At 33.6% G+C, this 23,388-nt stretch overlaps 2 long non-coding RNA genes across 2 annotated transcripts; both read right to left on the bottom strand.

Moving 5' to 3' along the window:
• Positions 1-391: 391 nt before the first annotated feature.
• LOC128293159 (uncharacterized) lies at positions 392-2,749 on the bottom strand. Its single transcript, XR_008283242.1, has 3 exons — positions 2,653-2,749; positions 2,106-2,189; positions 392-745 (listed from the first exon to the last, which is right to left on the bottom strand). It is a non-coding gene; the product is annotated as an uncharacterized LOC128293159 (long non-coding RNA).
• Positions 2,750-6,867: 4,118 nt separating this feature from the next.
• On the bottom strand, positions 6,868-8,917 carry LOC128293145 (uncharacterized). The gene is made up of 3 exons (XR_008283222.1): positions 8,821-8,917; positions 8,272-8,355; positions 6,868-6,902 (listed from the first exon to the last, which is right to left on the bottom strand). It is a non-coding gene; the product is annotated as an uncharacterized LOC128293145 (long non-coding RNA).
• Between the last annotated feature and the right edge of the window lie 14,471 nt (positions 8,918-23,388).

Here is a 23,388-nt window from a genome sequence, read left to right on the forward strand (position 1 = left end):
ATCTCAAATAATTAAAAACTTTTCTTTTCACATGCAATCTGTCCCTTATGCGAGCTTACAAGGCCCAATACATGCATTCGAGGTTTCAGACCCAATCGAGAACTCATGAAAACTTAGAAAAATCTCTTGCGTTAAGGCTTCACAAGCCCATGTGCTCAGTGCCGTGTGGCCGTAAATAGGCTAATTATCAAGCCTTTTGTCACTCTCACACCACATGCATAGATACATACTTATCCAATAACATACAACGTGGCATAAATGAGCTCTTAAACATCTACAAAGATGTTATGCTCAAGTTATTTTCTTATGCAATAAATATTATAGAATTTGCCCATATCATTACCACATACTAGGCATAACTATCATTACATCACAAACCATTCATGAAGCATTATTAACTATTTACCAATCACTTAATCCTGCATTAGTTACTAGCTCATCAATGAATCTCAATTCAATCTCTAGGCATACATGTTGTAAGCCACATCACAAGAAATAATAACATAAATGCATAAGAATAATCATATGGGCCCATAATGTCATTAGCCGACATAGGCCAATTTACATGACTAATACTACCTTAATAACAAGCCAATGCCTTTGGCTAAATCATAATATTACATACTCACATTAAAACCCTATACATGCCATAGACTCAATCACTTGAGTTTACTTACTCCGATAACGTTAACTCGATAGGGTGATAATATCTCGACGGCCTCCAACCCGAGCTAACCTGGAAACTCTAGAAAACATGGGAAAGAAGGGGGTAAGTCGCTTAGTAAGTTCATATGAAAACAATAAGCAACTCATTAACTTGTTTTATCAATGTTTACAACATATTTTCAAGTTCACTACAAGCTGTCTTTCTGAGCAACAGTCACTAAATTATTTATATCTGGAGCTACGAAACTCCGAATTAAGTTCCATTAATTTTTCCTGAAACTAGACTTATTTTCCTTTCTTCCATAAATTTTCCAGAATTTTTGGTTAAGCCAAATAGTACAGTTTATTAGTTAAAGTCTCCCCTGTTTCAGGGTATGACCACTCTGACCCCTGTGCACTACAAACCGAATTTCTCCCTGTACAAAATTCCAACGACCATTGCGTTTATTTCTAATAAAAATAGACTCAATAAGGAATCCATTCATGTAAGGTATAACTCTTAATAATTTTTGTACAATTTTGGTGAATTTCTAAAGTTAGAACAGGGATCTCGAATTCATTCAGACCCTGTTTCATAAGAATTCAAATATCAAACAATATGGAATTCTTTTTCTTCCTCTGTTTCTTTCATATGAAAATAGACTCATTAAGCTTTAATCCCATATTTTATTCTGCCTCTAACTCATTTTCCACTATTTTTAGTGTATTTTCAAAGTTACACTACTGCAGTAACTCAAATCTATCAAGGCTAAATTACTCATTCATGATCTTACCACCTTATCGTTGTTGTATCTATTTTCAACCCGAGGGTTAAGTACATACCTGTCCAAAATGTCCATTTCACAATACTTACCAATACGTCACCTACATCTTAAGTGTTCTTCCATTCCACTAGAAATTTTACCCGTTGAACACATCGGAATATAACTCGGATACATGGATAATTTGCACATAAGTGCCATATTTGTAGCCAAGCTACCATGTAACCCGCCCATAAGTGAACTCGGACTCAACTCAACGAGCTCGGGCGTCAGATCCATAAGTGAACTCGGACTCAACTCAACGAGTTCGGATGCCTAGTTACATCTCACGAACTCGGACTCAACTCAACGAGTTCGGACATTCCACATCCATAAGTGAACTCGGACTCAACTCAACGAGTTCGGATGCTCAACCATTCTAGTGACATGTCACTTGTATCCTAATCTATTCCTAAGGTTCAAACGGATTTTCCTCGAACACGCCTCCTTGCCATCTTCCGTAAAATACCGAAACCAATACTCGGTAGCACTTTATATTTAACAAATAATACACTTAATTTGCATTTTATTCAAAATAACCACAAAGCATATATTTCATGATAAGAATCAGCATATCCTATATTTAACATCAATAATTTAAAATAATAATTATGCTACATTATTTACACATGAACTTACCTCGATACCACAAATGTGAAAAGGACGTACTCGTCCATAAATCGATTTCTTTCCGTTCTAGGTCCAAGTCTCAATTTTCATCATCTATAACATCACATTTAGCCTACCAATCAGTCACAATATTCATATGGGTCTAAAAATCATATTTTTACAAATTTTCATTTTGACCCCTAAACTTTTGCATATTTGCACTTTTGCCCCAATGCTCGTAAATTAATTTTTATTCAATTTCTATAAGGTTTAAAACATGCTGAACATTTTTCTCTTCTATGGCAACTCCAAATTTTCACTAATTCACACACTTATGACCAATTTATAACTTTTACAATTTAACCCCTTTTTGACATTTTTACCGAAATTCATTGAATAAAACTCATATTTAACACATCAAACATTCATTATCCACTATAAATCATCAAAACACAACCATATCATGAATGGGTAAATTTTTAAACTCTAATTTCTCTTCAATCAATTGGTAGAAATAGAAAATTTAAGCTTCGGGATCTCAAAATACGAAAATCATTAAAACGGGATAAAACCGTACCTATATAAGCCATAGAAGCTTGGCCGAATGGAGCTCATCCATGGCTGCCATTTTCTGTTCTTTCCCACGGTTGAAGAAGAAATAATGGAAAGAAAATGATAGCTTTTATTATTTTTGTCTTATTAGGTTATTTTAATTAATTTACAAAATTACCCTTTTATTTCAACCAAATTTCAAAAATACCAAACAAATATCCATTCACTAACTTATTAAAGGAATAATTGTCACATAAGGACTTTCAATTTAAAACTCATAACAATTAGGCACCTCATATATAAAGAACTCAACTTTTATACTTTTTACAATTTAGTCCTTTTGACTAAATTGAGCGCTCAAACGTCAAAATTTTCGAATGAAATTTTTACTTAAATATTTTCATAAATTTATAGACTATAAAAATATAATAAAATATTTTTTTTTCGTCGGTTTGTGGTCCCGAAACCACTATTCCGACTAAACCCAAAATCGGGCTATTACATTTCTTCCCCCCTTTAGGGATTTTCGTCCCCGAAAATCTTACCAGAGAAAGTTGTTCTCTATTTTCACGAGTCACTTATATCTTTTCTCACAACTTACAAAACAACTCCACACAAGCTCATACTCAAGATTTCCTATAGCTTTTCCATAGTTGAGGTATAAACCTCTGAGCTCAATTTGAAACACCGAGACCGACATTCTTGGAACTATAAACTTAGAAACATACAACTCACCACATCTGTTGAATAATATATCTGTACATACTAAAATAATCATGCAGACTTCCATCATCAATCTTTCACAATTCAACTTGCATCTCCTTTTTTCCGGAAATGAGAGACATCCCGATACTGAAATTCATAACATTCTTTCTCATTTTCTTCCCATCGTCATCATCGACAATAATAATCTCAATACATTTGATATTCGGCTTTACCCTATAGACAATTCGACATCCTTTGAACGAATAAACAAGATATCATAGAACTCAGACTCAATTCTCTCAGATACCCGAGTTTCTCAAGATCAAATCTTACTCAATTAATAGTAATAGAAACCGAAATCAAATCCTCCTCGCAATTCCAAATTAAAAGTCGAATCATGTCAGTACTTGTTTAATTTACCACTTATAGCCACATTTCTATACTCTGATCATCAACTGTTTAGAAACTTTACTAACATGAATCAAATGATTCCAACTTCATAGATGTGGTCTTTTTATTAATCAGGATAACTATACTTATAACATCTCTCGAACAAGAGAAATCCAACTAATATGTTTCCATAACATACTTTCAAGAATAAAACCCCATCATTTCTAACTGTACGACTACTTACCAAAGAACACGTAACGGTATTCTCGAACCAGAGAATAAACTTACATGCACATAACTCAGATTTACTTTTGTAGAATAACCATTCTTTACCCCAGAAATTTTAAAGAAATCTCGACACTGAAATCCCCACACTTCTATGGTCGAGCCGTAAGCTTAATCATAACAGATTCTAATATCGCAAGTCAAAGATTACTCAGAAGATAAACCATGCTTGATAATTCTCAAACAAGAACGATAGAAAAGCTAATATAAGAAATTCCAAGATATAAAGACTATACTAGAAATCGAGAATATAATCCGTAAGAAAATAATAAAGATGATCCAAAAATCCTCGAGAAAACCGTATGAAACTACTATCTCGTATGCTTTAGAATTTCTCATAATAGAGATAATATAATTCTCGCATATATAAACCATAATCAATAGAACATCGAATAATCTTACATAGATTTTCTTCACAACTTCATTCCAATATATCGAATAGAAATCAAGAGATGGGGAAATGTCGATCATAACTAATCGGACCAATAGAACTTTTCATCTAATATCACAGCCTCCAAAGATCCTCACATAATAGAATTCCCACTCGAAGGGATAACCATACGTATTCCCCAGAATAGAGGAAAACATAGAATACTCAGAAGAGAAAGATAGCCATCACTTTTGTTTAATTGAATTCGTCATACTCAGACATCTGTGCAAGTCCGACATTATTTCTCTAACTAATTCTGTCTTCACTAATCTCATACTATTTCATTTTTGTACTCTTCATTTTCACTTTTGCAAGCTTATGCAACATATTTCTCGAGAATCTCATCGTATAAATCTATTCTGGTAAGGGGGCGAAGATTGTAAAGCCTCTAAACTTTTGACTCTCAAGCAAATACATATTCAACAACAATATAGCTTTACGCATATTGATTCAAACATTTCAAATTTCCAACTTGTTATGAACACATTTTCACATATCTCAGTAATACATGCAACTTTATTTCATGCGAATATTAGCTAAATATAAGTGAATTTATCATAACTCAAACTTTCATTTCTTTTTCTCAAATTACCCTTAATGTTTTATCAAATTCCCATATTTAGTCTTAATCACTTGCCAATATTTATCAAATTGGAGAACGTCTTATGGTTTTGAGTACATCGCTTACTTGATGCCATAGTTCAACTATGGTCTTGTACTAGCTCTCATCCATCGTGTCGATGCCGTGTCCTGCATAAGTCTTACACCGACACATGTAACCGTCTTGACGTATGTCCCGGACATGTCTTACACTAGCACATCTCGTAGCCGACGATGTCCCGTACATGTCCGACATCGGCTATCATCTCGAGGCCGATGCATGTCCTGACATGTCTTACACTAGCCCTCGCCTCAATGCCGATGCCATGTCTCATACATGGTCTTACACCGCACACAAATCTCATGTATTGCCATGGTCCAACCATAGTCTTTTCCGTCAATTCATTAGTGAACGATCGTACTCATTCCTGCGTTCCACCCAATTTGATCTTTCATTACAACTTTCATGCTATTGTGACATTTATGATTCAGAATCGAGATTATAAAGCATAACATTATTGCATATTGACTTCATCAATCTAGACATAAATGTCAACCTCATGTATATACTGATTATTAATCATGCAATAAAAGCATTCATACATACATTCTGTCATTTTAAGCAAATTTCTTTCTTTTCCTAAACACTTGGCCAAATCAAGTTAGACATTTAACATCGTATGAATACTAACATGCATAAAAGCGCTTTTCACAACTTAACTGTGTTTTACTCCACTATTTCACATACTTTATCTCAAGAGTATCACATAATGAAAACTAGTTCATATAAAAAAAATCATGGATTTCTTTTCATACGTTTCCAAATTTTCAGATATCATAAGCATGATTCAATAATCTCAACTTTACTCTTATCTCTATCAAGATTTGCTCGGTTGGAACTCATTCTGTCTTAATCAACAATTTTGTTAGGTAGAGATATCACACTATCACGAGTAATACTATGGCATGTATAACAAGACTCTCTTACGCTAGGTTAGTCCGAGAACCGACTAAACCATGCTCGATACCACTAAATGTAACACCCTCGCCTCGCATCCGACGGGACGGGTTCGAGGTGCTACCGACTTTTACTAACACTTCCATACTAAACAGGCCACGAAATCTCAAATAATTAAAACTTTTCTTTTCACATGCAATCTGTCCCTTATGCGAGCTTACAAGGCCCAATACATGCATTCGAGGCGGTTCAGGACCCAATCGAGAACTCATGAAAAACTTAGAAAAATCTCTTGCGTTAAGGCTTCACAAGCCCATGTGCTCAGTAGTGTGGCGAAATAGGCTAATTATCAAGCCTTTTGTCACTCTCACACCACATGCATAGATACATACTTATCCAATAACATACAACGTGGCATAAATGAGCTCTTAAACATCTACAAAGATGTTATGCTCAAGTTATTTTCTTATGCAATAAATATTATAGAATTTGCCCATATCATTACCACATACTAGGCATAACTATCATTACATCACAAACCATTCATGAAGCATTATTAACTATTTACCAATCACTTAATCCTGCATTAGTTACTAGCTCATCAATGAATCTCAATTCAATCTCTAGGCATACATGTTGTAAGCCACATCACAAGAAATAATAACATAAATGCATAAGAATAATCATATGGGCCCATAATGTCATTAGCCGACATAGGCCAATTTACATGACTAATACTACCTTAATAACAAGCCAATGCCTTTGGCTAAATCATAATATTACATACTCACATTAAAACCCTATACATGCCATAGACTCAATCACTTGAGTTTACTTACTCGATAACGTTAACTCGATAGGGTGATAATATCTCTGACGGCCTCCAACCCGAGCTAACCTGGAAACTCTAGAAAACATGGGAAAGAAGGGGGGTAAGCTTTCGCTTAGTAAGTTCATATGAAAACAATAAGCAACTCATTAACTTGTTTTATCAATGTTTACAACATATTTTCAAGTTCACTACAAGCTGTCTTTCTGAGCAACAGTCACTAAATTATTTATATCTGGAGCTACGAAACTCCGAATTAAGTTCCATTAATTTTTCCTGAAACTAGACTTATTTTCCTTTCTTCCATAAATTTTCCAGAATTTTTGGTTAAGCCAAATAGTACAGTTTATTAGTTAAAGTCTCCCCTGTTTCAGGGTATGACCACTCTGACCCCTGTGCACTACAAACCGAATTTCTCCCTGTACAAAATTCCAACGACCATTGCGTTTATTTCTAATAAAAATAGACTCAATAAGGAATCCATTCATGTAAGGTATAACTCTTAATAATTTTTGTACAATTTTTGGTGAATTTCTAAAGTTAGAACAGGGGATCTCGAATTCATTCAGACCCTGTTTCATAAGAATTCAAATATCAAACAATATGGAATTCTTTTTCTTCCTCTGTTTCTTTCATATGAAAATAGACTCATTAAGCTTTAATCCCATATTTTATTCTGCCTCTAACTCATTTTCCACTATTTTTAGTGTATTTTCAAAGTTACACTACTGCAGTAACTCAAATCTATCAAGGCTAAATTACTCATTCATGATCTTACCACCTTATCGTTGTTGTATCTATTTTCAACCCGAGGGTTAAGTACATACCTGTCCAAAATGTCCATTTCACAATACTTACCAATCGTCACCTACATCTTAAGTGTTCTTCCATTCCACTAGAAATTTTACCCGTTGAACACATCGAATATAACTTCGGATACATGGATAATTTGCACATAAGTGCCATATTTGTAGCCAAGCTACCATGTAACCCGCCCATAAGTGAACTCGGACTCAACTCAACGAGCTCGGGCGTTCAGATCCATAAGTGAACTCGGACTCAACTCAACGAGTTCGGATGCCTAGTTACATCTCACGAACTCGGACTCAACTCAACGAGTTCGGACATTCCACATCCATAAGTGAACTCGGACTCAACTCAACGAGTTCGGATGCTCAACCATTCTAGTGACATGTCACTTGTATCCTAATCTATTCCTAAGGTTCAAACGGGATTTTCCTCGAACACGTCTCCTTGCCATCTTCCGTAAAATACCGAAACCAATACTCGGTAGCACTTTATATTTAACAAATAATACACTTAATTTGCATTTTATTCGAAAATAACCACAAAGCATATATTTCATGATAAGAATCAGCATATCCTATATTTAACATCAATAATTTAAAAATAATAATTATGCTACATTATTTACACATGAACTTACCTCGATACCACAAATGTGAAAAGGACGTACTCGTCCATAAATCGATTTCTTTCCGTTCTAGGTCCAAGTCTCAATTTTCATCATCTATAACATCACATTTAGCCTACCAATCAGTCACAATATTCATATGGGTCTAAAAATCATATTTTTACAAATTTTCATTTTGACCCCTAAACTTTTGCATATTTGCACTTTTGCCCCAATGCTCGTAAATTAATTTTTATTCAATTTCTATAAGGTTTAAAACATGCTGAACATTTTTCTCTTCTATGGCAACTCCAAATTTTCACTAATTCACACACTTATGACCAATTTATAACTTTTACAATTTAACCCCTTTTGACATTTTTACCAAATTCATTGAATAAAACTCATATTTAACACATCAAACATTCATTATCCACTATAAATCATCAAAACACAACCATATCATGAATGGGTAAATTTTTAAACTCTAATTTCTCTTCAATCAATTGGTAGAAATAGAAAATTTAAGCTTCGGGGATCTCAAAAATACGAAAATCATTAAAAACGGGATAAAAACTGTACCTATATAAGCCATAGAAGCTTGGCCGAATGGAGCTCATCCATGGCTGCCATTTTCTGTTCTTTCCCACGGTTGAAGAAGAAATAATGGAAAGAAAATGATAGCTTTTATTATTTTTGTCTTATTAGGTTATTTTAATTAATTTACAAAATTACCCTTTTTATTTCAACCAAATTTCAAAAATACCAAACAAATATCCATTCACTAACTTATTAAAGGAATAATTGTCACATAAGGACTTTCAATTTAAAACTCATAACAATTAGGCACCTCATATATAAAGAACTCAACTTTTATACTTTTTACAATTTAGTCCTTTTGACTAAATTGAGCGCTCAAACGTCAAAATTTTCGAATGAAATTTTTACGAAATATTTTCATAAATTTATAGACTATAAAAATATAGTAAAAATATTTTTTTTTCGTCGGGTTTGTGGTCCCGAAACCACTATTCCGACTAAACCCAAAATCGGGCTATTACAATTGCTTTGATTCTCGACTTTCTCTTCAGGCCTTATACCTGTCTTCAAGCTTCACGAGTAATCGACGTTTCTCAGATATCACTCTTTTGCCCCCGATTGAACTTTGTTCTTATTTTGAGACTCTTGTGCTTATCAAATTTTCATCCAGGTAATGCTTAACATTTCTTTTGTTTAGAGTATGCTATTTCACCATTTATCATGTAAATAAACACATAATGAGATGCATGAAAAAGGTCAGATAGGGACAAAAATGATATTTCATATTCATCTATTTCAAATGTGGCAAACAAAGCAAGTTAACCAATGAGAGTAAAAATGTCAAAAGAAAGAAAGGATCGTATTCAACGGATACAAATGCTCTAGATATTCAACACATGAACTCTTCCTCGTTCCTCAATCAAAATCTTTTCGAAGCGGCTTCTTGCTTAGAAGATTTGAGCTTTAAATGCTTCAAATCTCAGAGCCTCACCGCTTGACCCATTGCTCAAAATGCCTTGCTCTTTAAGCCCATTTGTTTCATTAGAATGCCCTTTCGGTTTTCATCCTAATCTTTGTGTTAATCAAGATGCCTTTTTGGTTTTCACCTTGATCCTCTCTCTTTTCTTTTTCTTTTTCTTTTTTTTTTTTTAAGATGCCTTTTTCGGTTTTCATCTTGATTTTCTTTTTTTAAGCATAATATTTCTTCACAGTATCTGAATTCACTGGATTTGGTAACTCCTTCCCATCCATCTCAGTGAGAATCAAAGCTCCACCCGAGGATGCTTTCTTTACGGCGTATGGTCCTTTCCAATTTGGGGCCCATTTTCCTCAGAAGTCCTTTTGTATTGGGAGAATCTTTCTCAGCACAAGTTCTCTTTCGTGGAATTCTCTTAGTCATACTTTCTTGTCATGGGCCGCGATCATTCTCTTCTGGTACATCTGCCCGTGACAAATTGCTCTTAGACGTTTTTCTTGATGAGGTTCAATCGATCATATCGAGCTCGAACCCATTCTCGCTTCTTCTAACTTTAATTCCATTAAGACTCGCAGGAGGGATCTCAACCTCAATAGGTAGCACGCCTTCCATTCCGTAAGCCGAGAGAGAAAGGAGTTGCTCCGTAGATGTTCATACAGATGTGCGATATGCAAACAAAGCAAATGAAAGCTTCGTGCCAATCTTTATATGTCTCGATTATTTTCCTAATGATCCTCTTAATATTTTTATTGGATGCTTCAATGTTTCGCTCATCTTTGGGCGATAGGCGAGGAGTTATGATGCTTTATTTGGAATTGCTCGATACTTCCTCCATCATCTTGTTATTGATTCATGGCGTTATCTCAAATGATTCTTTCAGCAAACCATATTGACAAATAATTTCCTTCTTCAAAAACCTGCAAACTGCAGTCTTGGTCACATTGGCAAACGAAGCGGCTTCTATCCATTTTGTGAAGTAATCAATGACCACAAAAATGAATCGATGTCCATTAGAAGCTTTCGGGAAAATAAGCCCTATGACATCCATGCCCCACATAGAAAAAGGCCACGGAGAAGTCATGACGTGAAGGGGCGAAGGGGCTACATGAATTTTATCGCCGTAGATTTGACATTTGTGGCATTTTCTGGCAAAACTAATGCAGTCGCTTTCCATCGTCAACTAGTAGTAACCGAGTCTCATAATCTTTCCGCCATCTGAAACCATTGGCATGTGTCCCATAGATTCCTTCATGGACATCTTCAAGTATCTTTCTGACTTCAACATCATCCACGCATCTCAAAAGTACTTTATCCTTTCCTCTTTTATACAGGATATCCCCATCAAGAACAAATCCCGCTGCCATTCTTCTGATTGTTCTTTTGTCGTTCTCATTCGCTTGTTTGGGATAGCTTTGATTCTTGATATATTCTAAGATATCATGGAACCATGGCCGTCCGTCTGCCTCTTTCTCAATGCTACAACAATGGTGGGGGACCTCGTATATGCTCATTTTGAGGGGCATTATTTCTGCTTATTTACTTGCTTTGAACATTGAAGCCAAGGTGGCCAGGGCATCAGCCAATTGGTTTTCTTCTTGCGGGAAGTAATGAAAAGTTATTTCTTTGAATTCTTTGATCAATTCAGCTACTAAATCACTGTACTTAATCAATTTTGGGTCCCTCACTTCCCACTCTCCACGGATTTGGTAAACCACTAGGGCTGAGTCCCCGTACACCTCTAAGATTTCAATGTTTCGTTCAATAGCTTCACGAAGTCCCATGATACAGGCCTCATATTCTGCTATGTTATTGGTACAGAAGAAATTCAGTCTTGCAGTGAACGGATAATAATTCCCGTCTGGTGATACCAGGATTGCTCCAATTCCATGCCCTAAAGTATTTGACGCACCATCAAAGCACATATTCCATGACTTCTCTTTTGATGACTCGGATTCCATTTCTGTGATGCACATTAAGTCTTCGTCTGGGAAATCAAATTTCAAGGGCTTATATTCCTCCGTCGTTCGAGTCGCTAAGAAATCAGCTATTGCGCTCCCTTTTATCGACTTCTGACTTACATAGGCAATATCATATTCTGATAGGAGGATCTGCCATCGTGCCATTCTTCCTGAGAGTGCCGGTGATTCCATCATGTATTTTATTGGGTCTAGCTTTGAAATTAGCCATGTCGTATGATACAACATATATTGTCTAAGTCTCCGAGCTACCCAAACCAGAGCGCAACAGTATTTTTCAATGGATGAATACTTTGCCCCATATTCAGTGAACTTTTTACTGAGGTAGTAGATCGCCTTTTCTTTCTTTCCTGACTCGTCGTGTTGCCCCAGTACGCAACCCATTGAATTTTCAAACATAGTTAAATACAATATCAATGGTCTTCTTGGAGTTGGCGGTACTAGCACTGGAGGACTGGACAAATATTGTTTTATCTTATCAAAGGCCACCTGGCATTCCTCGTTCCGTTCTCCCGGGTTATGTTTTCGAAGAAGCCGAAAGATTGGGTCGCATTGGTTGGTAAGTTGAGCGATAAACCGGGCGATGTAGTTTAATCTCCCTAAAAATCCTCTAACTTCCTTTTGCGTGCGTGGAGGTGGTAACTCTTGAATGGCTTTTACTTTATATGGATCAACCTCGATACCTCTTTCACTGACAATGAAGCCTAGCAACTTCCCCGAGGTAGCCCCAAACGTACATTTGGCTGGATTAAGCTTTAGCTGAAACTTTCTCAGCCTTTCGAACAACTTCTTGAGGTTCACTACATGCTCTTCTTCCCCTCGAGATTTAACAATCATGTCGTCGACGTAGACCTCTATTTCTTTATGCATCATGTCATGGAATAATGTCACCATAGCCTCCGATATGTTGCTCCAAAGATTCTTTAACCCAAATGGCATCACCTTGTAGCAGAATGTTCCACACATTGTTACGAAGGTAGTTTTCTCCATATCCTCGGGGCCATCTTGATCCGATTATACCCGAGAATCCATCCATGAAAGAAAACAATGAATGTTTTGTCGTGTTATCCACCAACGTATCAATGTGTGGTAAGGAAAATTATCTTTAGGACTTGCTCGATTTAGGTCACGATAATCCATGCACATTCGTCCTTTACCGTCTTTCTTTGGCACCGGACTATGTTAGCCACCCATTCGGATATTTGGGCTTGTAGGAAACCAAAGATCAAATTGCTTCTTGACTTCCTCTTTTATCTTCAACAACATCTCGTGCTTCATCCGTCTTAGCTTTTGTTGAATGGGCTTGCATTCTGGCTTTAATGGAAGCTTATGGTCCGCTACATCTTCATCCAATCCTGGTATGTCCTGATATGACCATGCGAATACATCTTTGTACTCGCGGAGCAAAGCAATCAAATTATGCCTGGTGCCCCCTGAAATAGAAGTCCCAATCTTCACTTCTTGCTTCCTTTCTTCAGTTTCTAGATTTATTGTTTCAACAGATTCCTGATGAGGCAAAATCTGTTTATCCTCTTGTTCCACCATTCTTAGCAAGTCAGGAGACGAGACATAGTCTTCAGCATTTTCTTCGGCTTCGAATTCTCCTAAACAAATAGCCTTCTCAAAATCGATTTCAGGACTCGTAACGGGTTTGTTCATGCCATTGATATCTGAGCACCTGAAAGTTGAATGGAAAAGGAAACTATAGAGGGGCATCCAAGTATTGGAACCAACAAACGAAATGTTTTGGCATGGTATGAGGCAAATGTACAGATAGGATATGAAATGAGGAGAAGATTATGAAATTAGTGATAATGCGAAAGATCGTGATAAAATGCATCTTCATTGATATTCATTTAAATGATAAAGAGTGAATGCAAGCTCTTACAAAAGAGTTCTATTATATCTAAGGACACAATAGAGGGTTAATGTTTGAGCATTACTCTGAAGACTTATAAACTACAAGAAGGTCCTCAGGAGTCCAATTGTTCAACCTGAAACCCGGGGGACAAGGGCGTATCCTTGAGACGTCTTTACTCGCGTCAACTCCTTTATCAATGACATTTATACTGATATTCTGAAAACCCTCTTCGATCATTATCATTGTGCTTTGTGCACTATACTGCTCTGGGTATATCATTCCCGCAAACGTAAATATTCTTGACAAAGGAGGGAACGTTATGGGCTTCCATTCTATTTCTCGGCCCAAAGTTCTCGCAATTCTTCTTTCTTGATCCTTCTTCCACTGTCTTCTTCTTCGACGTATGTCAGGCTGAAACCCCAAACCATATCGGGCCTTGTGGTGCACTGGCTTTAAAGCCCTAACTATTCCTTGCAGATGTCTCCCTAAACCTCTTCTCGCACGAGCTCCCTTTCCTACGGTCAACTTGACGCCCATTCTGGTATTTCTCGATAGTTTTGGTATCGAATTACTTTCCTCAATGACGAAAGTGGCATTGGCGAATTCAAGAGATCGAAAGGAACATTCCACTGCGTCCTTGCTTACTTCCAGGTATGGCGCATCAGCAGAGATAGATGCAACAATGTCTTCTTCGCCCTCGATTGTGACCAAACAGCCATCCATGATGAACTTTACTTTTTGATGGAGAGAGGACGAATCGCTCAAAGAGAATGGATCCGTCTTCCTAAAAGGCAGTTATAAGAGGGTGTAATGTCCATGACTTGGAACTCGATATCATAAATGTAAGGGCCCACTTCCAAAGGGATTTCGATCTTTTCCATGACTTCGCCTCGTCCCGTCGAATGCCCTTACCATAGAATGACAGGCCTTAAGTAGGACAAATCCATCGGTGATTCGGAAAGCGTGGCTAATGGCATGACATTTAACGTGACCCATTATCGATGAGTACGTTTGGTATTATGTATCCCTTGCAACGAGTCGTGATATGCGGCGCTTTCACCAAGCCTCTACCATTTGGCGGTATCTCATCGTCACTAAAAGAGATGAAATTGTCCGCATTCAGATTGTTTACCCACATATCAAGCTTTTCGACGATATGTTGTTGGCCACATAAGCTTGATTTAACACCTTCAATAAAGCATTCGGTGTGGCTCAATTTAACGAAGAGATAGAACCGAGATTCGCTACGGCTACTTGCTCAATTGTTCCACCACACTATACTACCAGGCTTAATAAATTTCAAGAATTCTAGAGCTTCTTCCTCATTCACGTGCTTTTTAGTTTCTTGCACGGTGGAATTTCTTGCTCGACTTCGACTTCGTGCATCATCGCTTTCCTTTTTGCTTCAAGTCGCTACTTTTCTTTATTGGTTCAACTTCTTTAGAATAGCAATCCAATCGCGGGTAAAATGACCTACTTCCCCAATGTCTTCGCCAGGCTTCAAGCTTTTCACCTTCGTGTAACGATGTTGACATTGTACTTCCACCAGATTGCTTTATTGTCCTTATAAGGGAAAGGAGATGGTACTTCGATTATCATTTTTGGTTTCACCGGCTCCTTCTTCGCGTCATAATAAATTATTAACGGTCGGTCGGCGCTATACGGGAAACTTGATGATTAATTGTCAGAGGCACATATTTCTCCACTATTGGCCTCTTTGGCTTTACAAAAAATCCCAATCTCCTTGTTATCCATCATATTTTGCAGTAAATTTCTGAATTCCTCGCAGGACTGAATGTCGTGCCCTTCAATGCCATGGAACTCACAAAAACTGTGACCTTTTGCATATTTTCCTTCAAATATTCCGTTAAAACGACAGAGCAACCCTTTTTCAACTAGTACCTCCCAGATTCTCTGCAGAGGTGTTTTTATTTCAGTAATCCATCTTCTGACTTTCCATTCGTCCACTTTCCCCACTATGCTCATATCCCTTTCGGTATGGTTAGGGAATGGGTTCCCAGTTGCATTACTGGAACTATCGAATCATAGGATACCTGCATCAATGAGTCCTGAACTCTTCTCTTAAAGGCTAGGCGCTTTTCCGTGGAATGTCCACGGTTTCCGTATGGTATGCACAACTAGCGAATTGTATGTTTTAACCTCAATGACGAGTATGGAATATGCAATGAATGAATGAATGCATAAATGAATGCATGAATGTTAAATGAATGTCATCATGAATGAATATGCAAAAATTTGGTGTTAATTTCAAGATAGCCCTATTTAGGCATTTCCTTAATCAAAGGAGTATTACACAACGTTTGGTCCACTCGTATAATTGACTCCTCCATTAGAAACCCGTTTTGGCAACCAATCTTTAATCAACACCTTCCTAACAAGATGCCTTCGATGCATGATAAAAATAAAATACGATAAACGACCTTGGTTAGCGCAACACATATAAACAGAGAAAAAGCTGTGGAAAATCTAACAAATTAAGCTACTTGGTCCAATGGACTCGATTCCCTTGCTTAGAAAGCACAAATGTAAAAGAAATAGAAGGTAAGATGTGCTTTTCCGTGTACTTATTTGGTGACTACTAAACGAGCGGAGGTTCGGCATGGCTCTAGTTAGGTGGCTCGTATAGTTTATTATATGCGGTTTTGGTCTAGATAGGTACTCGAATTGTCCGTCTTGTCATCTGCTAAGATTAGTCTGAAGCCTCGATCATAACCCATCACAGCTCACGAGTTCAATTCGAGGATTACATTTACTTATGCCTATGCGGAGGGACAAGTTAACTCACGAAGGCGTAGCGTTTACTTTCACTTAAACGGACGGAGCCCGGGTAGAGAGCTCATGTTATGCGAAAATGCAAGTGCACGGTGTGTGGGAAAAAACTCATAAACCTTTACGTTTTACTTAAAGAAACTAAACCAAAATTAAAACCATAAAAATTGAAAACGAAAAACAACCAAATAACAAGTTAGAAGAAATATTTACAACACGATACAAATGCATGAATTTTGAAAACGAGATTTTCGGATCACGACCAAATATTTACTTTGAACAAGGAAATTTGAAAATTTTGACAAAACGTGTTTAATTCGACTCGACTCGCAAGTTTTGTCCCCGATGGAGTCGCCAATATGTAGCGACGTAAAAAAATTTGTTTCGCAGTCGCTAATTGTGGCGATTTATTAAACATTTGAAAACCAACTTTCGATTTTATTAACAAAGGAGTCGCCACCGATCCTTTTTATAGGTGTGATCGGACACCTAATTATTTTAAAACAAAAGAAGGCCAAATTTAGGTCTACGTGAAAGTCCAGATAAAAATTGGGGTTCGAGTCGATTCTGTGAGGAAGGTATTAGCACCTCGCAACGCCCAAAATTGGTATCTCACAAACATGTGTTGACTTGATTTTCAAAAATACGAGTTCAATATAATATTTAATCGTGATCCGATTGAAAAATGAGAATTTTAGTTTTCGATTTTTTTTAGAAAGGGTGTCCTGTTTTTAACACAAGCCAATTTAATTTCACCCAACATAGCGATGAAATCGATGGCTTAATATTAAATTGGTACATTGTCTTATTTTTGAAATTAATTAAAACATGAGAAAAATATTCCTAAAGTGAGAAATTAAAATAGATAAAGGACTTAAAAAAATGATATCATTAATGAAAAATATTAACATGGAATACTAGAATATTAGAATAACAATAATAATGATATTTACAAAATAAAAACAAATCATGTACTAATAATAAAATAGGAAAAATGATATATTTGGTAATAATAATATAAAATAATAATATGTACATAAAATACATATATATATATATATGCATATAATAAAAGTATGTAATAATAATAATAATATCTACAATAAAAGAAAATATTAGGAAACGTACATAAAAAATATATACATAAAAATTTACAACAATAATATAAAATAATGATATGTGCAAAAATATATATATATACATATGTACATAAAATATACACTAATATAATAATAGTTATAATAATACTAACAATAGTAATAATTTGTAATAATAATATATACACAATATGGTATTTAAAATATATATATATACGTATATAATAGTATTTAAGAATATATACATAAGAAATATATAACTAATGGCATTAAAAATATATACATAATATATATAAAATACCTAAAAAAAAGAAGGGAAAGAAGAGAGAAGGGAGGGGAAAGGAAATCCGGCCAAGGGGGCGATTCATCGGTCGATCGTCGATCTCCGCCGTCGTCGACCACCGCCACCACATACAGTGGCGGGAAAAGGTAAAATTTTTTTAACAATATATGTATATATAAAGAAAGAAAAACAACACAAAAAAAAAAAAAAAGATTCGAAAGAAGGAAAAAAGAAAAGATGCAACCTTTTATTGATGTTTCTTTTGTGTTCAAAATTTGAAGGATTTTTGTTTTTTTTCAATCTTTGTAAAATCCTCCTCCTCTTTTACATGATTTTTGAATGGCTTTTTATAGCCATCTTTACATGATTTTCTATTTTTTTTTCTATTTTGTAGGTGGTGGTGGTAGACAATGGGAGGAAAAATGGGGCAAGTGGGAAAGTGGTTAGGTGGCTAGGTTTTTTTATTTTATTTTTGGTTAGGTTTTTTTTTTTTTCTTCTTTTTTTTTGGGTTAGGTTTTTCTTTTTTCTTTTTTTTTAGGGTTAGGTTTTTTTGGGGGGACTTAATGGGCTTTTGAATTGGGTTTAATAATTGGGTTTTGTAATGGGTTTGGGTAGATGTAAATGGGTCATGGGTTAAGGGTTTTAGTGGGTTTAGAGGTTTAGTTGGGTTTTGATATAATCGGGCCCGGGCAATTTGGGCTTCTACATTAGATAGCTAATAAAAAGGCGTTAAGACCATCCATTTAGATCTCCCCTTGGAGCATATCATTTTACAGGGCTCATCATACTACAACTTTAAAACGTCCAATCCTTTAGGTGATGAATAAAATTGTAAATGATGAAAATGAGTTGAAATCAAATCATAATGATGGGTTCAGGTCCTACCAGCAATCAGCAATTAATAGGAGGGTTTACTATTTCTTTTGGCAGCAAATTAATAAACACAAACTGAAAATATAGTTGGGATTTTGAAGCTGATTTTCATGGAGGGCCGGCGGCTTATGTTGTTTGACACCCAATCCAGGGAGATCCCAAACAAACCCAAGAGTGTTGGTGTTTCACAAGTAACTCCTGCTTGTATCACATTTCTTCGCGGCGTTTAACTACTTTTGTTTGACCCAACATAATTTCTATATGCACATTCCAAACATCCACATTACATACAACTTATTCCAACCATACTTTCTTTTTTTTTAAAAAAAAATAATGGTTACTCTATATTATGCAAAAGTAATGGATTTAGTTTTTATATTTTAATTTTATCAATTTTAGTTTTTGTATAATTTGAAAATTTAGTCCTAACTCGAATAGTAACAATTAATTTCAATTACTAGTCATGTATTATGTGTACATTTTAAGATTTAGTCTGTATTCTCCAATTAGATCATTCCAAGTCCTATATTTTTAAAATTTGAAATTTCAAACTTAACGTAAATGATAGTATTAATTCATTAATTTAACTTTTAGTGAGTAATACGTGAAAATAATAAGTTGACATGATAATAGAGATATGATAATATGTTTACCGTATCAAATATTTAAAATAGCAGAACTTAATGAATTCAACCGTTATCATTTGGTGATAATTAAAATTTTGAAATTTAAAAAAGTGTAAGAACTAAAACTTGGTAAAATAAATGACAAGAATTTATATTTACAATATTTTTAGGGACTAATAACAGAATTTAACCTTCTTCTTCTTTTTTTTTTCTTTTATAAATTTTTTTTTTCTTTTATAAATTACGAACCGCCTTAAAGTGGTCTTCCTAAACGATACTACTTCGAGAATACATGCGCGCAAAGTGCTCCTTTGGAAGTTAAGGAAACATGGAAGCTAATTAAAATCACCATGATAAAACCTAATTAAATACCATAGTAAAAGCTCTAATAATCCATCCAAAATTAAAACCATCCACTCAATTTACAAATCTAACCTTGTTTTTACATTTAAATTAAAACACAACCAAGTTTTGAACTGTTATATCTCAGCACCAAATCTATTCAAATATAAAGCAAGTTTTCCCTTTTGGGGTCAAACATTGGGTTATTCATCTAATTCAACTGCGGTGTGGCTGTAACCATAATAATTATCGAATATTTCGGGTGCATCATCTTCAGTTACATTCGTGATTGCTCTAAAATATATACGTTCTTTTTATATTTATACATTTATTTCGCGAGATCCAGATACTGGACGGAACTCCCTAAATTCACGGAATTGAATCGACACACGAGACGACACGTGGACAGAAGCAGCCAGTCACAGACGTGACCGTGCCCCAACCTACCTTACGCATAAACAACATGTGCCAGCCGCATAAACTGACTATGAGGACACGCCAGCTGCCGGTGACTCGCCACGCGCGGCCAACCAATTCTCAATATCACAATACAATGTTTTAGCCAAAATTTTAATAAAAGAAAGAAAAATGCGGAGGAAATCGTGTGCTGGAAGCTGGGAAGTCCTTATCGTGGACTTGAGTTTGTTCAAAGAATTCATCACAACAAAATCACTTCACTGTTAATTTCCCATTCCGCCCTTTCTAGAAAATCATCAATTATATTTTTTTATTTTCCTTGATTAAGTCGTATAGCTTAGAGATAGGTTTTAATTCATCAAAATATTTTGATAAAAGTATCATGAAATTTTTTTAATAAGAATTAAATTTTATTTTATCTCTTCTATTTAGAAAATAAATAAATTAATTTCTATATATTTAGTTAAAGAGTAAATTTATTTTTTGTAAAAATATTCATTTATTTATATCGTTAAAATTAGCATAACTGATGGAATAATCAAATATTATATGTACCTTTTACTAATAAAAATAAATGAAACTATTATCATAAATATTAATTTAATTTTAATCTAATATATAAAAATTATTTTTTAATGTAATCCGTCGTTAGTTTCATAATTTAAAATTGTATCCTTTAAATTTGAATAATTCAATCACGTTTATGTGTTTAACTGTTAATGGTATTAATATTTACATTGACTTTTACACGACAAGAAGTGATTTAGCTTGATTTTTTAAATTATTTATACAATAAATTATAATAAAAATTTTAAATTTTAAAATAATTACTTTGCTACTTGCTAGTTGCCATGAAGCCAAGATCTTCAAACCTTTTAATATAAATAACCTGTGCTAAAGAAATTAGATTTTGTCTTCGTGAGGTGAAAAAATGTAATTTATGTTAAAAAATTATTTTAAATTTTATTATATAACAAATATACGTAGAGTAATAATGAATTCTTTTATTATTCAACGATTTATAATTTATAATTCTTTTTATTTAAAGATGATATAAAAGTGTGAACAAATAAAAAGTATCAATATAATAATTTTAATTATAATTTAAAGAAATAATATTTCGTAATTTCTTAATTTAATTTGTGATTCGGTTAAGAGTGACATTAATTTAATAAAATATTTAAATATAGGTATTAGATTACCGATGTTGCTAATAAATAGAATTCTTTTAATCTATATATTTTAATAAAATAAAGGATAAGAAAATATTCTCAATGCATAAAATTTTTGAGCATTTTTATGTCCATTTCACAATTCATGTATGGGGTTTCTAATTATCTCTCTCAACATTATCGTCTTCAGGTTGATACCTACACTCTCTTGAAAGTGCAATGTACTTTAGCATTGTGCTCCACATTTATTGATATTTTACAATTTATAAATTATTATTTGATATATTAAAATTTGTTTTTAAGTAAGATTAACAAACAATTATTTATTTCAAAAAATAATTTTTGACTTTTCTAGTTGAAAATATGATGAGTATCCTTTATATATATATATATATATATATATATTATATCTGGTCATGAAATTTAAGAAAGTTTTCATTTTGTGTGTGGTATAATTTTTCTTTTAAATATTAATTAAGGAATTAAAAAAGTTCACCATTGATATATAAAATATTTATCGACGCTTTATTTTATTTTATATGAAAAAGGAGTTTAGGCTATTATTTTAATTGAGGTGATATTTAAAAATAATAATGTATTTTATTATTATGATAAAATATAAACTAAAAATCTATTCTGAAGTTACAAGAATAAATACAGTTGCCATTACAAAATATATTTAAATAAATAAAATTTTAAATTAAAATAAATCTAAAAAAGATACATGCGATAAAACTCAAATTCTCACATTCTTCTATTCGAAAACCATTTCAATTAAAGCTCACATGCATTGGTCTGATAATTAAATAGTGACAATATAACAAAATCCTCATATGATAATCATCCATTATACTACTATAATAAATAATTGTTAAGGTTGTATGTGGGTTTGATTGAGTCAAAATAGATGGTTTGCAGACGTTGGGTTGTTAATGATTTGGTTAATATCTTTATTAATAGTGATTCATATTTTTTAGTTCGTAGTTATTTTTTTTTGTCCCAGTTTCACAATAACTTTAAGTTCATTTTTCCTCTATCTTTATTTTTAATTCCTTTACATTCCAAAAATAATACATTAATTGATTCTAAAAATATGTTTACATCTTCCTAACAAAATTGGATTGGTGGTATAAAAATATATATAAAAAAGAAGGTTTATATGTAAGAAAATGTGTCAAAAAATTAATTAAATCTTTGTATTAAGTTTGTGCTCGATTAAACATTTGTCGTTAATTAAAACAATTAATTAAGTTTTTTTGTTGACGGTTTATGTTATTGACTATATTTGTCATTAAAATAAATTGACGGATTAATCGATCTTGATATGTGGTACTTTTTGGTTTAATCTAATATTTTTCTCATAAATTATAAAAATCATAAAAATTATAAAAATTAAATTTATTAAATATTTACAAAATTAAATTTGATATAACATATTTAAACTATTTAAAATTTATAAAAGCGTATTAAAATTCTATAAAAATCATGAAAATTATACAAAGGTATTAAAATTGATATACACTTACAAAAATTTTAGAAAAATTATAAAACTTAAACTAGATCGGATGAGTCGGTTGGATCAATTAGGCAAAAATCAACCAGAGTTTCAGTTCGGAGAAAGCCATTAGAGTAGTTGATCTGAGAACGGGATGGTTAAATCGATTTTTTATTTTTAATATTTTTAACGTTTTATTTAATTGAATTGGACAAATTAGTCAAACTAGCAAATTGATGGCCTAATTGGTTCGACCACCGGTCCGGTTCTAAAACCTTGGTTAGAATATTTCATTCTAACATATGCTAATAATTAGATAATGAAATATTTATTCGATAAAAATATTTAAAAAAAATTGGTTCAATGCCTAGTTCCAAGTTTACTGGTCTAATGACTTTTCCGGATTGGTACCCTTACTTATTTCGGCTAATCGGTCCAATTCAAGTTTTTATGAATTTTTATAATTTTTATAAGTTGATATCAATTTTAATTTTTTTAATATTTTAATATTTTTTAAGAATTCTAATACTTTTTAGAAAAATTTAAATATTGTAGATAAGAGTTATTAATTTTTAAAATTTTTAAAATTCATTAGAATTTTATATTTTTTATGTAAATTGTTAGAATTTTATATATTTCTTAAAAGTTTTATAAATTATTTTATATTTTTATATCAATTTTAATATTATTTTTAATGTTTA

The sequence above is a fragment of the Gossypium arboreum genome, chromosome 5, assembly GCF_025698485.1.
Source record: "Gossypium arboreum isolate Shixiya-1 chromosome 5, ASM2569848v2, whole genome shotgun sequence".
Taxonomy (NCBI): Eukaryota; Viridiplantae; Streptophyta; class Magnoliopsida; order Malvales; family Malvaceae; genus Gossypium; species Gossypium arboreum.